This window comes from Coturnix japonica, chromosome 1, assembly GCF_054131305.1.
Source record: "Coturnix japonica strain WE chromosome 1, WE-NBRP24, whole genome shotgun sequence".
In the NCBI taxonomy this organism is placed as follows: domain Eukaryota; kingdom Metazoa; phylum Chordata; class Aves; order Galliformes; family Phasianidae; genus Coturnix; species Coturnix japonica.
This window is the reverse complement of record NC_140663.1, coordinates 60,924,913-60,940,478: the sequence shown is the minus strand read 5'-3', so window position 1 is coordinate 60,940,478 and position 15,566 is coordinate 60,924,913. Positions and strand designations below refer to the sequence as shown.

Sequence of the window (15,566 nt, the reverse complement as noted above, 5' to 3'; positions counted from 1 at the left end):
ATGTTTAGTAGTGTAAAAGGAAATATTTATATGTGTATCAACATAATGGTGGGTGAGGGAAGTAAACTTTTCACATTTCACAAAACACTTTTTTGGGGTAATTATGCAAAGCTATTCACTATTTAGTAGGCCATTTCTGCTGTAGTGGGTGAAAGCGTGCCAAATAAGAAGACAAAAAAACCATAATTCTGCTTCATAAATTGGCTAATTACCATGAAAACTTTGCAATTTGGAAAGCCTGAGCACTTCTGTAATGGGGAGTGACTAAAAAATCTGGTATTTAAAAGAGAGCAAGAGAGGGGAGAGGGACACAGATGGTCTCTTAGGCTGCTGATTTGGTCACTTTCTGGATATATGAAGGAAGAAGTGAGTCCTGTGCCTGGACCAACAAACAAGGTAGTACTGTATCTAAAACACTCACTGGAAAAAATGCTCTGTGTCTTCATATTCCACAACTTACTGAGAGATTTTAACTCTTGTTCTGGCTTTTGGAAGACCAAAATCTACTTCTTGGCTGAGAGCACTGGATGAAAACAGAAGTCACTGCAGCAAGCAAGTCCCAAGAGTTATTGCTGAAAATACCCTCCCACATGAAAATCCCCTCCCACATACGCAAAAGCCCATTGAGGACTAAGAATATACTTTCATAGCATTTCTCTTTTGTTATATTGTGCCTGCATTTGAGAAAGACCTGGTTTCCAGTTTGGTAATCAAGAAAAAATTAAAACTACAAGGTGCACAGTGCAATATGCCTGTGCCAGGCTGAGGGCACAGGGAGTAAATGGGAGAGAGGAATTTCTCTTACAGGCAGACAATCCTAAGGACCATGAACTGTAAGAAAAATGTATTGTTATTTATATCCTGAAACTTGTGGTAAAATTACAAGAGTTGGCACAATTATATCAGGAAATGAAGAGAAAAATCTCCTCCAAGGAACAAATTATAGTATAGATAGGCAAGCTGGGACCAACATCCTCACAAGCCTGTGTCCTCCAGCTCAGTGTGTGGACTTCATGCACATCTCTGGTTAATTTGTTTTTGTTAGAAATACTCAATTGGTCATTGTAGTCACACCTGTAAAGTGGTGCTTACCAGGGTGTGCTTCAGTCTTCCTTATATCTGCCCAATTTGGCTAACAGAAGACAGATTTATACTACAACATCTGCTCACCCCTTATGAGTAGTAATGGCGGAATTATGGGCCTCTGTATGGACACAGTGCAATAGCAATGTAGGGCATGTATTAGATGTTGATGCAATCTGTCTAAACTGGTCAAAATAAAAGCGTTCCTCTTTTCAATCTTCTAAAATCTTGCTATGTGCCTCACTGTATTTTACTAGTATGAGTAATGCTGAGCTGATGTCTTGACAACAACTCTTCGAGTAGGTCTTTCATGGAGCTGACTTCATAGTTCATGGCAAGAGCTAAAGCAATTTATAGAGGGAAAAATGCTTTGCTGAGTACATCTACAACTCCTGCAGGAGGGAAGCTGCTCACATCCTGAACAGATTTTACTGAGTCAGAAAGCCCAAGCTTGCACCTGCCCTGCTCCCCAGCTTGTGGCAGGAGATGAAGGAAGGCATCCCAGCAGCAGCAGGCACACAGCTGGCAATGCTGAGCCTGCTTGCAAAGTGGGGATTAGGAAACTCACAGCAGCCTGGCAAAAAAACAAATCTGAGTAAACTTTGACAAGCACCACAGAGTGATTTCCTTGTGATTTTTACCATCAAAAGCAACTCATTGTGGAGAAGGAAACATAAGGACGAGTCTCTCTCATGGAAAGATCATGGCAATTGCAAAAATGGAAGCAACATTCCCTCCCAACACCACAATTGTTTTGAAAAACTTTTAATTACAAGTATCATTAAGACAGTACTCGGTGAAAATGCTGAAAATTAAAAGTAGCAAAGAGAGAATATAAAGTGGAGAAATCGCAGACCAAAGGTCACAGAGAATGACACAGAAGTTTCAACGTGATTTAACAGAACAGAAGCCAGGACAGGATCTGATCACACTTCTGAGACTGGCATCAATACGAAAGCAAAACCTGCAAGAGGGGAAGTGTTAAATGAATGACTCATTTGGTACATCTTTCAGGCAGGGAAATTACGGTCTTCAGGGAGCACTGCTCAGTCACTTCAGCTTGGTGGCAGCCTGAAACAAGAACACCAGTTCAGTTCAGTAGGAGGGCCCAGGCCGTGTGGCAGCTTCACAGTACTGCAAAGTAAAAGGCAAAAACAAGAGCCGTTAGTATGCACAACTGAAATAAGGCAGCCAGCAGCAGTAAATCTGCAGTACATGAAAGCAACGGGCTCAAGGGACAGGAAGACAGAGTGCCCCTCTCCTCCCCTTCCCCCAGGAGGAGGCCAAAGGCCTGCCCAAGCTGCTTTGAAGTAAGCAGACAGCTGTGTGCTGTTAGTGAGCTCTAGCTCTTTTTGTTTCTGACTCAGATCTTAATAAAATACTACCTATGCAATTTAAGAAGCACAGAAAGCACTTAAGGAAGCCAAAGGAGGACCTCTCAAGTGTTTTGTTGGTTTTTTTTTAATCTTTCTTGTTGTTGTTGTTGTTAATATTATTTTTGAGGCTATCACTGATTCTTCATTGGCTGCTGAAATATATGCAGAAGAAAGTATAAAGGCAGCCACCCAAGGAGAATGAAAATGCTAGTGGCAGCAGAAAGCACTGTTTTAATGAATGCAAAGTGTCCATGTGACTGGGAAGCCCTTAGGTTTAATGAGTTGGTAATTGCAACAAATAATAAATAAAAGGAAAAAAAAATCTTTTCTGGATTGTTCAGCTCTCTCATCTATCCTTTATGCATTTTATGCTAAGCTGTTTGGCTCCTCTTTTCTTTACTAGGATATTAGGTGCAAGGGAAGAGGAAGGAAAAGGCATAGCCCTTTATATCGGTGGAAAATAAGCCCAACTGAACACTAGATATCTGCTCTTCATTCCATGCCACATTATGAACCATAGGATTTGAAGTCTCATAGCATATACTATCAAATTTAATGTACTCTTTTTTCTGTTGGAAGAACACTCTCAGTGTACCAGATCTCTTTCTGCCAACATGCACTCAGGGCTTTTTCCACTTAGGAAGCAGCAGCCTTCCCATGGTTTCTTTTCTCGAGGCTAACCAAAGAGCTGCCATGGTAGAAAAGTTGTCATGATTTTCCTTGGCAGCCTGAAGAAACATAGAAGACATGCCCCCCATGGGGACGTGGGGGGGGCAGGGTACGGGGCTATAGGGGGTTATGAGGGAACAAGAGTTTGGATTGAGGATTGATGGTCCAGACAGTTACTTCTTTCTATCTTAAGTTGAGCTAATATTCAACCACTGAATAAACAATGCCATGTGACTGGCATGGATATTTATTTGAGGAGGAAATCATTAGCAAGTTTATGCCTTTTCAAGGCCTCTACTATCTACAAAGCCACTTTGAAGTTATGTGAAGGGTGCGTTTGTGTATCTTGGTGGAGAAAATATCTCTCACACTTCATGGGTGGTCACATATACCAAGTAGGCCCTGGGTTAGCAGTGCTTAATTATCTGCTTCTGAAGGACAAAACAATCTACCACCAATAGATGCATAAGAATTTAATAAACAGACTGTTTCTCTTCCTTCTAACTCTTGCAGGAGGACATACAGGCAGATGCTAGATTCCTGTTTGGTGCACTGATAGAAAAACACAGCGTGTTTTTCTAAAGGCTTCATTCTCTGTTGTGCTCCCTATCGCTCTGCTAATACCCTTTTTGCTTGAAAAAGCAGGGAAGGCAGCTTCACCACCAGTGTTGTACAAAAGAGCTGGGGTTAACTGGCATTAACAAAGGTCACAACCAACTGTTGAATTGCCTTTGTATAGCATCGGACAGCTTATGTGAGATAGAATTCTCTTTATGTTCTTTAAAATCCACATTGTGCCACATGTGCACACAGAATTATTTAAATTCCAGTTTATGAATAACACACATGAATAAACCCATCCTAAATTACAAACAAAACATAAAACTTCTTCCACACTTCAATGGGAAATGTTGTCCAGCAGAGTAAAGGACACCTGGAGTTCTCCTCCTACACAGTTCTTACCCATCTCCTTATTTTCTGTTGCTTCTCCTTCCTGTTTAAGTAAACATGTTCACACGTGGTGGCTGAGAAACAGGCAGCCATGTGATTTCATTTCTTTTATTCTTTGCCATCCTCTCTGCTTCCCTCTATCACAGCAAAGGAAAGAGTTAAGGATGCTGGCCCAGAGAGTGTCACACTCCTGCTAATTGATGATCGATAGAAGATGGGTTGCTAAGGCGAGTGATAAGGCAGATTCCTGCCTGGAGACACTGACCCCTGGGAGCAGAGTGAGATTCCAGCACAGGGCTGGGGGCTGAAGGCATTTCTGAGCAGGGCTATCCCACCCTCCCACCAACTGAACTTGCAATGAGTTGGCCCCAGGCTGACAAAGAGCTTCTCTTAGATCCACCCAAAAAACATGGGCTATTAAAGCTACCAGAACAGTAACAATCTTCATTTCATTGCCTGCACTTTAAGTAAGGATTCTTTGTACCCTATAACCAAAGTAAGTTTAATCTTCTATCAAAGGTCACAAACAGAATTTTCAAGAAGATTTGCTAAAAATATATTTTTTAAGAACAAATTGACAGCCACTATACAAATAAACTACTAATTTATGAAAGCACAATTAGAAAGTTACGGCAATAGGAATAAAAATAACATAACAATTGCAATGCTTTCTATGAAACAAGTAGGAGGAGGTCTAGAAATATTAGTGCTGTATGAAAGAGCTGTCTTTACTATTTACTTCCCACTCAGGTTCTTAAACAATTACATCACAGCACATCGCTCACAGCGTTTTGTATAAATACTCTTCCCATTTGGAAAATGGAAATTGTATGCTAATCTGTTCCTTTGATAGAAACCTAATTCTGCACTGCCTGCCCATTATGGAGATGTTTCAGAAGTATAACCCAAATCTGAGTGAAAAGGAAACACAGGATTTAGCAAGGTCCTGTGGTAAGGGACTGTATGATGTAAGAAAGGATGACAGAGTAAAGTCTTGAATGAAGACCATAGAAATGCAAGATATTCTTAAAGCTAAAGAAGAAAAAATGAGAGGATCTTTTCTTTTGAAAAGTGCAGGTTTAAGAAGAATCCCAAAAGACTGAAAACAGATGCTACCACTTTATACCATGCTTTAACACGCAGGTTTTTCCTGAAATAACAAAGTAAATTGGGGTTTTCAGTAAAGGCTAAGAACCATTCATGATCTCCTACAGTTCCATTTTCATGCTAGCTGTGCTTACAGCCTTTATAATGCATGAATGTGAAGCACATTGAGGTGCTAAACTAATTCTTCACTGATTGAAAAATAAAGAAGTGTGATGGCTTGAACAAGGCTTTTTTTTCCTATTTAACACGTACATCCCAATTATCTGTAAGACTAAACTTTCATTCAGTTAATTACATGTGCAATTACAGTTCAATGTATTGACATGAAAGGGATATAAACATTTCGTAGTGAAATCAAGTGGGCTTTTTCCCTAACCTTCTCCATAGAAAGTGGCAGGTTTCTAAACTGCATACACCTCTGTTAGAGTTACACGTGTCCATTACAAACACATAAATGTGTTTTTCCATTTTGCCTGTCGACTGTGAGCATCTCATCATAGAAATGTTCCATTTCTTGCACAAGTTTGCAAAATGCAAGCCCTGCTTCTGCCTCTCAGAACAGCCTACTTTTGCTACCGGATAACAGTGCTGCCTTTTTTTAGCTCAGATCCTCAATATTGGAAAGTGAGACAAGAACTCCCCAGGCATCTCATGGAAGCCTCTGATGGACTTAGATTCAGCAGAGCATCAGATCACAAAAACCTGTAGGGAAATGAGCACCCCAAGATTCATCTGCCTCATGATCTGTAACAACCAGAACTCACACATGTACAAAGCCAGAGTGGAAGCTGCCGGAGTTAAATCTTTGCTATGGGATTTCTACCACACCTCTCCTCAGCCCTGGGATGCTCTTATTCCGAGTCTAAGCCAGACAATGAAAGCATTGAGCCTGAGCCGTTTGGCTTTGTTTCTCAGGCTGTGGAAACTAATTCCCTCCTGGGAGGGGACCTCTGTAAGAGGAGAAGCTGCTATTAGCATCTGTAATCTAGCAGGGCAGCCAGGGAAACAAGACTTGTCTGCAAGGCAGAGCTGTGCATTCTGTGCTGTATGCCCTGCAGCCCTTCAGCACAGCATCCTGAAATCCAGCTGGGCTGAGCTGAGTGGTGCAAAGCCTGCCCTACCTGTGGGCATGGAAAATGTTTTACCTACTAACAGAACTAGTCACTCTTTCCACTCACTCTCTCTTTTTTAATTCCTGCTCATACTCTTTCCCTTTTGTGAAAGGTGGGTATCCCATGGTTGACAGCGTGACCAATTCATGCTGTGAGGTTTCCTGGTCCTAGCTCACAAACTGTTCTGTGTGGTTGTGGGTGATGACAGTCCCCCATGGCAGCCCTGATGGTTTGTTTGTGGAGCCAGGCACAGGGCCCTGCTGAGCTCATGTCTGGCAACTCCAGGTATTGCGGAATCAAACTCTATAATCCAGAGATGGGTTATAAAGCAGGTATGTTTATTCCAGCGTTGCGCAGCGCCGGGTGCAAGGGGGATAGCTCCACCAAACTTGCACACCGACTTGTAAAATTGTGACACAGATATAGGTACATTTAATACATAGTCAATAGTTCTAGGAATTCTGATACATATTCAATAGCTCTTTAGCATACAGACCCCCTCTTGTCTTTAGCATGCAGACCCCCTCTTGTTCTTATCAGGGGGAATGCAACTCCTCTTCTGGTCGTCTGTGAGGTCTCACTCCTTATCTGCATCCTCCCTGCTCTCTCAGGCCCCTTGTTTCTTTTACTTGTTACCTTTAAGTTTCCTTTACTTGTTTCTATAAACTACCTTTAAGTTTCCTTTACTTGTTTCTATAAACTAACTATCCCCCTTTTAGCCCCCCTTTATTCCGAATTCCAGCAGAGCATCTTTTCCTGCTTCACTGTTCACAGGCCCTGTCAGCTCTTGCATAGATGCTGTGGAGAAGGAATTTTGGGGAGGGTATCAGCACCATCCAGACATCAAATGTGGCCTCATCCCACAGACCACAGCCAATCTGCCTCATGCCTAGATCCACAGTTTCCTCAGCAGTACCTGTACCTGAACTCACAACACTGCCATTCACCACATCCTATGACTGCCTGGAAATCATAGAACTGCAAAATGGTTTGGGTTGGAAGGGACTTTCAAGATCATCCAGTTCCAACCCCCTGCCATATGCAGGGTTGCTGCTTGCCAGATCGGGCTGCCTAGGTCTCCATCCTACCCTGCCCTGAACACCTCCAGGGACGGGGCATCCACAGCTTTTCTGGGCAGCCTGTGCCAGTGCCAAAGAAAATAGGAATAGGTTCTCACACATCCCTCCAGTCACAGTGCAACCAGTGTTGTTCTGGGCTGGCATTTACCACAGGCTCCCCTAATGGAAGGTGAGTCTGACATTCCCATAGATGCTAAGTGGGTTGGGTTCCTATGATTTTGATCTTCCTGATTATTTTTTTACACTTGTTAAGTTCAACCACCTACCTGGAATTGGCACAGTAACATTAAAATCACAGGAGTAAAGATAAAACCATTGAGAGGCAAAAATAAATTACTGGGTTTACCCAGCAATGCCTACACAAGACAGCCAGACGTATTATAAAAAACTCAGGTTTCTTCAGTTTTAGAACAACAAGACTGCTGAGGTTCCCAGAAGTGTCATGAGACAGGTATTGAGGAGAGACTACATAACGTTCCCAGTGTCTAAAAGCCTGGTTAACCCACCATGTGCTAGACCTCAGAGAATCTATAGATGACAGAGGCATTAGAAGTGAAACTCATGATTTCCCGTCTTCCTGGAACAACTTGCATTTTCTTGAAGCACACTGCCTGCCACCAGGACCTTGACAAACATCTTAATTAAGATGTTTAACTAGGGCTCTCAACTGGCAGTGCTTCCTTGTACACTATTACCATCTCACTGTGCAGTAGTCCACCCCTACAGATGATTTGAGAAATCACTTAAAAGATATATTTCTAGGTCTTCACCACTACACAAGTGAAACATGTGATATGATGTTAATGAGTGGTAGAATTAATTCTGTCTCTTGCTTTTTCAATTTCATTCTACTTTCACACTTTGTTTTCTCATATATGCGCAAAGCAGGAGAAGCCCCTGACAGTTAACACTGAACCCCAGGGTATGACATGGGCAGGGACCACCTACTCACATTGAGAAGGTCAGCCATAGTTTTAGGACAGTAAATAACTGTATTTAGCCACTTGCGAGTAGAACTAAAATTAGTAGCAGAACTTCTACTAAAGTATTATTTTGTTTGCTGGCTACCTGCTGGTTCTCAGCACCTTATGAATCCCTCCATGAGCATCAGAAGTCTTGCCCCTTACATTGGTTACTTAGATATCAGACTGAATTCTTTATTTTTCCAGATGTATTCTGTGGAAAACTTGGCACTAGATGTTTTGTTTCGGAGGCATGCATTTTCCTGAACACTTTCTGCAGCTTTCATATCTCATGCTTTGCAGCTGCTGGTGCACAAGTGAGCATGACTTGTCCCAGTTCTTCCAAACCTCATCCCACAAGCCCAACAGTTACAAAGCCCTTATCCCCATCCATGGTGGGTGGGGCTCGGAGATGGTCTCCATGGAATCTCACTTGCTGAGGACACTGCAGCGGGCAGGATGTTGTAGGATGACGAGTGTACTACTTAGCACTGGCAGCAGCAAAGTTGTGTAATGTTGGTGGCTTGTATACTAGTGCCACTGAACCCGTGCTGTCCTGGGTCCCCTGCATCCCGCCTACAGGAGAATGAGATGGGAACAAGTCCTCCCACCGCACTGGTATAGGTCCTGGATGCATGTGCGCAACAGGCACAAGACACAGCATGTACAAATCAGGTGTCTGAATCCACTACCATTCAGCTTTAACCTTCTGTGAAGCATGCTTGGGCACATCCCAACTATGGAAGTGATCAGAGAGAACAGTGTTTTGTAACTTGGTCCTTCCCCCCTGTGACACTTGACCATTTCTCAGAGCCACGAGCAGCCATGGGCGCAACTTCCACTCACTATATTTAAGAGCAGAAACTATTTTTTTCCAAGTGTACTTCTAGAAGTCCCTGCCCCGTCCTCTGAGTAAGAAGGTGCTTGAGAGGGCTCAATGCAATGCAATGGGACTGCCTCTAAAGGAAAGTGAAAGCCGGAGGGCTTGCAACAGGAAGCGGTCTGGGGAGGCAGGGGTGAGAAGCTGAATGCTTCTCATTGAAATGCAAATGAGACATTTTCTTTCACAGGGAGAGCCAGAGCCTCCTCAGAGAGATGATTATCTAAAAAAGAGTAGTTAGCAAAACCTGTGGTAGTTTGGTCCTGAGGAGAGGCGAGAGTTAAATAAGCCCTCACGAAGGCATGATACTTTGTCATGAAATTTTTCACCGTTGGTTTTGAATACACGGGGGAAGAACAAGATTGAATGAGAGTAGAAATAAAGCAAATGAGATTCTATCCAAGCATACCCAGTCACTGCCACCTGCCTCAGCTCCATGCTCTCTGTAGTCATTTGTCCATCCAGCTTTCTGTGCTGTGCTACTCCTTGGGTGCTGAACTTCTGCATGCAAAAGTGAGTAATGCGGAGGACAGTGCCACTATGCACGTAGGTGGCTGTCTCACAATCAACCGTTTTGTCCTCTTTAGAAGCTTCCCTGTCTTTGTCAGAATGTGTTTGAGTGGATTCATCCTGCAGAGGAGAAAGAAAAAAGGAATGGGTTTGGCAGGCAGGAGCAAAAGATGACTTGGAGTCATCAGTCAAGGAGGGATGCGGTAGTTCAGCCAGCATAGTGTTAACTGGCAGGGGGAACCACCAGGAGGAAGGTGCCTCAGGGGGAGCACTGCATTCAGCAGGACCGACAGCAGTCCCTACCTGCACATGTGTCAGTCATACTGCAACTGCTGTTGCAGTCTCTTTCAGCGCCTTTTCTCATCCAGCCCTTGTATTTTTCTTTCAAACTCACTTAGTTTCCAGCCACAACCGCTAGTGCACTAATTAGTCAATATATCCTCACCAATCAGCCTTACCCCTGGTTCTTGTCCTCAAGGCTTTGTGTTACCCTTGCTCCAGTCGCCCTTCTGCACAGCATCCCACAATTGCCTCTTCTGTTCCGTTGTATCCGTGATGGACAAAGAGAACAAGCTTTTTTGACTAATTAACAAACCACTAATTGTTTTTTCACAGCTTCCTGTGTATTTCCCAGCCTCCCAGTTTCTGCCCTCATGCTCTGTGTGTGCGTGCGGACCAACATTACTCGTTCCTGTCCTGTTCCTGTGATGGCACTACTGCTGTCCTACAGTGACAACAGGGACAAAGCCTGCTGATTCTTTCATTCTGGCCCATACTGGTGACTGACTGTGCATGTTAAACAGTGCTGCAAGCAGAATTAATTCCCAGTCCTTGGGAAATGCAAAGGCACCTCAGATTTTATTGGGCGATTTACCATAAAACTTTAACCTCACTTTTCTCCAAGTGTTTGCTCTGTAAAAAAATAAATGAATTTTAAAATGTGCATCTATGTGAAGAAGGAAACAAATTTCAAGAAGAAGCTTTAAAAAATACATAATTTTTCTATCCAACTCCCATTTGCTAAAGAGGAAAAAACAAGTCCAACAGGTTTAACTGGAAGATGGTTTATGTGTACAGGGAAACAGAAAGCTGATCAAGTTCCATGCTTTTTATCTCTTTCCCTCTACAGCTTTCCTTCCTTTGTATTTTAGGATCTCATTCTGCTTTGAAAAAGATGCAGTTACAACAGGCTGAGTCTATGGAATGTTCTGAAATATGGAACGGTTTATTGGAAACAAACCTGAACTGCAAACAAACCTGAATTGCAAACACTTGTTGAGATTATTTATTACTAATATTGGGGATACTTTCTTTACCAACAAGACAGTGCTGTCTTCCATATACTGTTGCTTCCTTCCGTGCCTCCATGGGATGCTGCTTTGAAACTCTTGCTGCTTTCAGTGGATCTGAACCTGGGAGAGGGAAAGCACTACTTTGAGAGGTTGAGCTTTCTCTTGAATGTCCTTAGCTGAACACCTAGCAGCATAGTTGAGCACGACTGGCTGGAGACCTAAATGAATGCCCTCCAGCAAAATGTAAGCATCTGATTTTCTGCTTGGCTGATGTTATTTTAACAGATTAATGAAAACAAGCAAATACCTGGCTAAACAATACTGTGACTGCTTTAAAGAATGAAATGTATGTGACTAGATATGGAATGTTTTTGTTTTGTTTGTTTGTTTTTAATCTGTTAAAGAAATATGTTTACACTCATTTTAAGGAAAACCATTGTAAGCTCTGCCAACATTAATATTTCCTCCCCATACTATGAGCCTCCAGAGGGGTCTGAACACTATGGTTCTGGCTGGATCACAACGCCCGCATCAGCACTGATCGCTTTGCAAGTAATCCCACCAAGGTCAGTGGGTCTAAATACGGAGCAAGGTGCTACTCAGGGTAAAGGTTGCACAAAGGGGCCTTTCATCCCTGGAGGGTTCACATGAACAGTGTAAGATGGATTTATCCCCCAGAAGGGCAGTCTAGGCTAAGCAGACTGTGCTACTGCTCTCTTGCATTAATGAACAGAGTAAAATGCCTGAGATATCACCTCTTTTCAATCACATTACCATAGCACGGCTTTTGGCTTTGCCTGGGAGTTAGTTCCAAGCACGCATTCCTGGAAATGCCTTGTTAAGAAAAGTTAAGACAACCATTATCTTTTATACAAATCTGTTTACCTGTGATGTAAACTTACCACAAAGCAGACATATCCATGAGCTGCTGTCTCATTCACTCTAGTAAATTAGACAGTCTCCAGCACATTATTTCAACTTCACCTGTGCTCTGTTAGTGCCAGACTCCACTCATTTATTCTTCTGTCTTGCTATAAAATGAAATTCAGCAGAAATAATAACCAAGGCTGACACTCACTGCCCTAATTACATATTAGGTTCTTTGGAGGTTCTGATATTATTTTTTTTTTGCTACATGATAGCTGTCTTGCTTTCTTCCTCATCTGGCAGAAAATCCAATTACATATCAGTTCTAAAGCCCTAGGCCTTGACACAACTTTTACAGCCCCTTTTATGTTGTCTCCTGATTCTGCTGTCTTTCAGATGGCTAATTCTATCTGGGGGACTCTGTTTGCTGCTGGCTTACAAGTTTGCTGTAAAATGCTATATTCCCTCCACGAGAGATCTCAAACCTGATCCATGGCCAAAAGGCTAACTGGATAACTGAAAAGACCATGAAAAGAAGTTATCAGTTGAGATGTGGTCATTACAGTTACTTTGAGGCTGGCTGTATGTAGCACACCAATATTACCCTGATACAGAGTTCAGGATGGAGCAGATTTTACTAAGCACAGCGCTGAAACATAACTCTGAAGGAGGAAAAGGCGCTGAAGCAAATGAGCAGTCAAGAAGAGGTTGGGGATACAACATCCTGTGGCACCATTACATGATATTGCTTGAGCTACAATTGACCCTGGAAATCTAATCAGATTCATAGAATCATAGAACGGCTTGGGTTGGAAGGGACCCTAAGGAACATCAAGCTCCAACCCAGCTGCCCCAGGCAGGGCTGCAACCTCCACATTTAATACTAGACCAGGCTGCCCAAGGCCCCATCCACCTGGCCTTGAACACCTTCAGGGACGGGGCATCCACAACCTCTCTGGGCAGCCTGTGCCAGCACCTCACCACTCTCATAGTAAAGAACTTAAGATTGTGTGATTTCACAACGTAAGATGCCACATCACCAAGATCTTCAGACATTTGCCTTACCAAACTTTTAGATCTCCATAAAAGTAGTAACACTTTTTTCTCCAGTTGGAGTTTCCACCAACTTTGAGGCTGGAACTCCAAGTAGAGCGGAAGACACCAATTATGGGAATAAAAATTACCCCAGTACCTCCTGAACTGGCAGCCTAATAAACGTATCCCTTCAGAGCACAAGCGAGAAAGTTATCATCATAGATGCCAAGAAAGCCATTCAGTGGTGTAGCTTTAATCTTCATTTTCCAACCGAAGAAAACCATAGGTAATGGCAACCCAGGCCATCTCCACAGTGATTCTCAGTTTTCAGACCAGTTTGGAAGGGTTCAGAGAAATCTGGAGCCTCTGCAACATCATAGTGGGGATACATAAGTAAAGCACGCCATAGAGATCTTAAGGTTAGTAAGAAAGTGCCCTTCATTTCCAGAGCCAGCTGCCTGAAATAGGCAAGTGTTACACTATGCAAATATCAGAGGTACAGAGTTAATTAGTTACATAATCAGGTAAACTCAGTCGCTTTTGACTCAGGCACTACACAATTACTTGTTTCAGCCACCTTGCTGCTACCTTGCTGCTGCGGATAGCATTGTGGAAGGCTATGGTTTCTAAATGCTACCTTCTGATAAATTTATCAGTGAAGAAGCACACGGGTCCAAACGGCACCAGAACTCCCAGAACCAATGACCCTGAGACCCTTATCAGCCAGAAGCACTTAGATTCCTTTTTCCATTTCTGTGATGATAGTGCTCATCTTCTTGAATCCTGGAGAGTCATCAGCTCCCTAAAGACTCACCAACCCCAGCTTTACAGTGTTCTGCCAAAGCTGTGTCTCATTCATGCAGTAACATCACTGGATTTCTTTTTCCTTCTTCAGCTAACAAAACTACAACAGAAGTCAATCCAGCTGAAAGCAGATCTTCAACACATGAGCAGCAGAGGGAGGCTGAGCTGCTGCTACAGCACACAGGGAGGAGATGACATTCCCACAACTGGGTTCATTTTCCCTTGTTACAGTGTAGGCTCTTAATGCTTCTTACTAGCAGCTGCTATAAATGCCCAGGCAGTCACTTGACCTTGGCAGCTCTGTGGCTAACTAAAATAATTCCCTTTGAAACTGGCAGAGGCACAATGGGAGCACATGCCGGCTGCAGCAGGGTGCTGGCTGGAAGGAGTGACCTTGGCATTTGCTGAAGTTGCTGCTTCATGGCTCACTGCTGCCGAGCCTTCCTTCTGCTGTTCACCCCATCTCTCCTCCCCTGCTGTGTGCTCCTGCCTTCCTGTGTCACTGATCAGATTAAAAGTTTGTCTTTTCCCCAACAGTGATCAGCTCACTTTGAGCATGAAGGGTAAGAAATATGCATTTCTAAGGTTCAACACAGCTGTGCCCATAACAGGCATCTAAATTAGAAAAGATGAATGAAGATTACTTTTTACCTTTCAGTAAAGTGAGTAGTCAACTAGTAGTCTATGTTCTACTTATTCAAAGGCAGGTGAGACAAATCCCATCATTAATTTTTATGTTCATCTCACCTACTGTTCCCCATTGATAAGTTTTCTGAATATAACCCTTCACTATCGGAGTGAAATGTGGATATCCCTGTAGGCTATTCATCCTCTTAGCGTGTAATTTCGGATTAGGCAAATTGCTCTCAGGATCAAGTGTCAGGTATGATAGTATGATATTATGTCATTAAAGGATCCACAAGGGTGTGTGGTTTTTTTCCAGTTAAATTCCTCGAGTACCAGCATTTCACTACTGAGTAAGACCAGAACTATCTCTGTCATCTCCAATTTCAGAATCACAGCATCAGCTTCACACTGGTCAGATCCTTAAATGAAATGCCTTCCTTTGCCTCACAGCCATCCATGGACGTCAAGGCTGCCCAAGCCCAGTGCCCATTGATATTTTTCATGGCAAAGTCCAGTTGGAAGAGGGGTCGTTCTCTTCCAATGTTGTTCCTTTAATAACTAACCAATATTTAGATAATATTGCAATTCACAAATAATATATTATAGGGCAATTGAAAAGTAGCTCAGAAGCCACAGTTTTCCTTTTTTGCCACTAACTACACTCTTACTACACTAGAAGTAAAGCAGAGTGCTGGTCTATTCTAACAAATATTGCTACCACAGCAATACCAATTTGAAGATATTCAGAACACTATACTGTACCAGTAGAACTCAGATGGAATTATGTACCTATGCTGAAGAGTAAATATTCTCTAACTAACTAATGCATGCATTAGTATCAAAGGTATTTTAATTGATGCAGCATGTTTCATATAGAGAGATATAACAAACTGTCCCAAGAGCAGGATCTTGCTCTGCAAGAGAACTGTCGGGTGTACTTTCATAGTCTAACAGCATTACCAACCCCTTTCTAGTGTAGACAGTGCAAAAAGTAACAGCAATAAGTAATAGACAGGGATAGTTATCTGTGCTCATTCAGCTCACCCAGGTGTTAGTTAGAATTCATGACAGCAAACAATTACCTTGTACAAATAGGAACAAATGTTAAGTTCCTTTATTACAGGAAGCAATGATCATGAACATGAGGCTACAAATACAGTATGCTCTTAGCATATATATCCTCTTATGATACTTGCCATTGAATGGCAGGAT

At 42.7% G+C, this 15,566-nt stretch overlaps 1 long non-coding RNA gene across 1 annotated transcript; it reads right to left on the bottom strand.

The window, feature by feature from the left end:
• Positions 1-628: 628 nt before the first annotated feature.
• LOC146762459 (uncharacterized) lies at positions 629-10,589 on the bottom strand. Its single transcript, XR_014944116.1, has 3 exons — positions 10,188-10,589; positions 4,092-4,216; positions 629-2,217 (listed from the first exon to the last, which is right to left on the bottom strand). It is a non-coding gene; the product is annotated as an uncharacterized LOC146762459 (long non-coding RNA).
• Between the last annotated feature and the right edge of the window lie 4,977 nt (positions 10,590-15,566).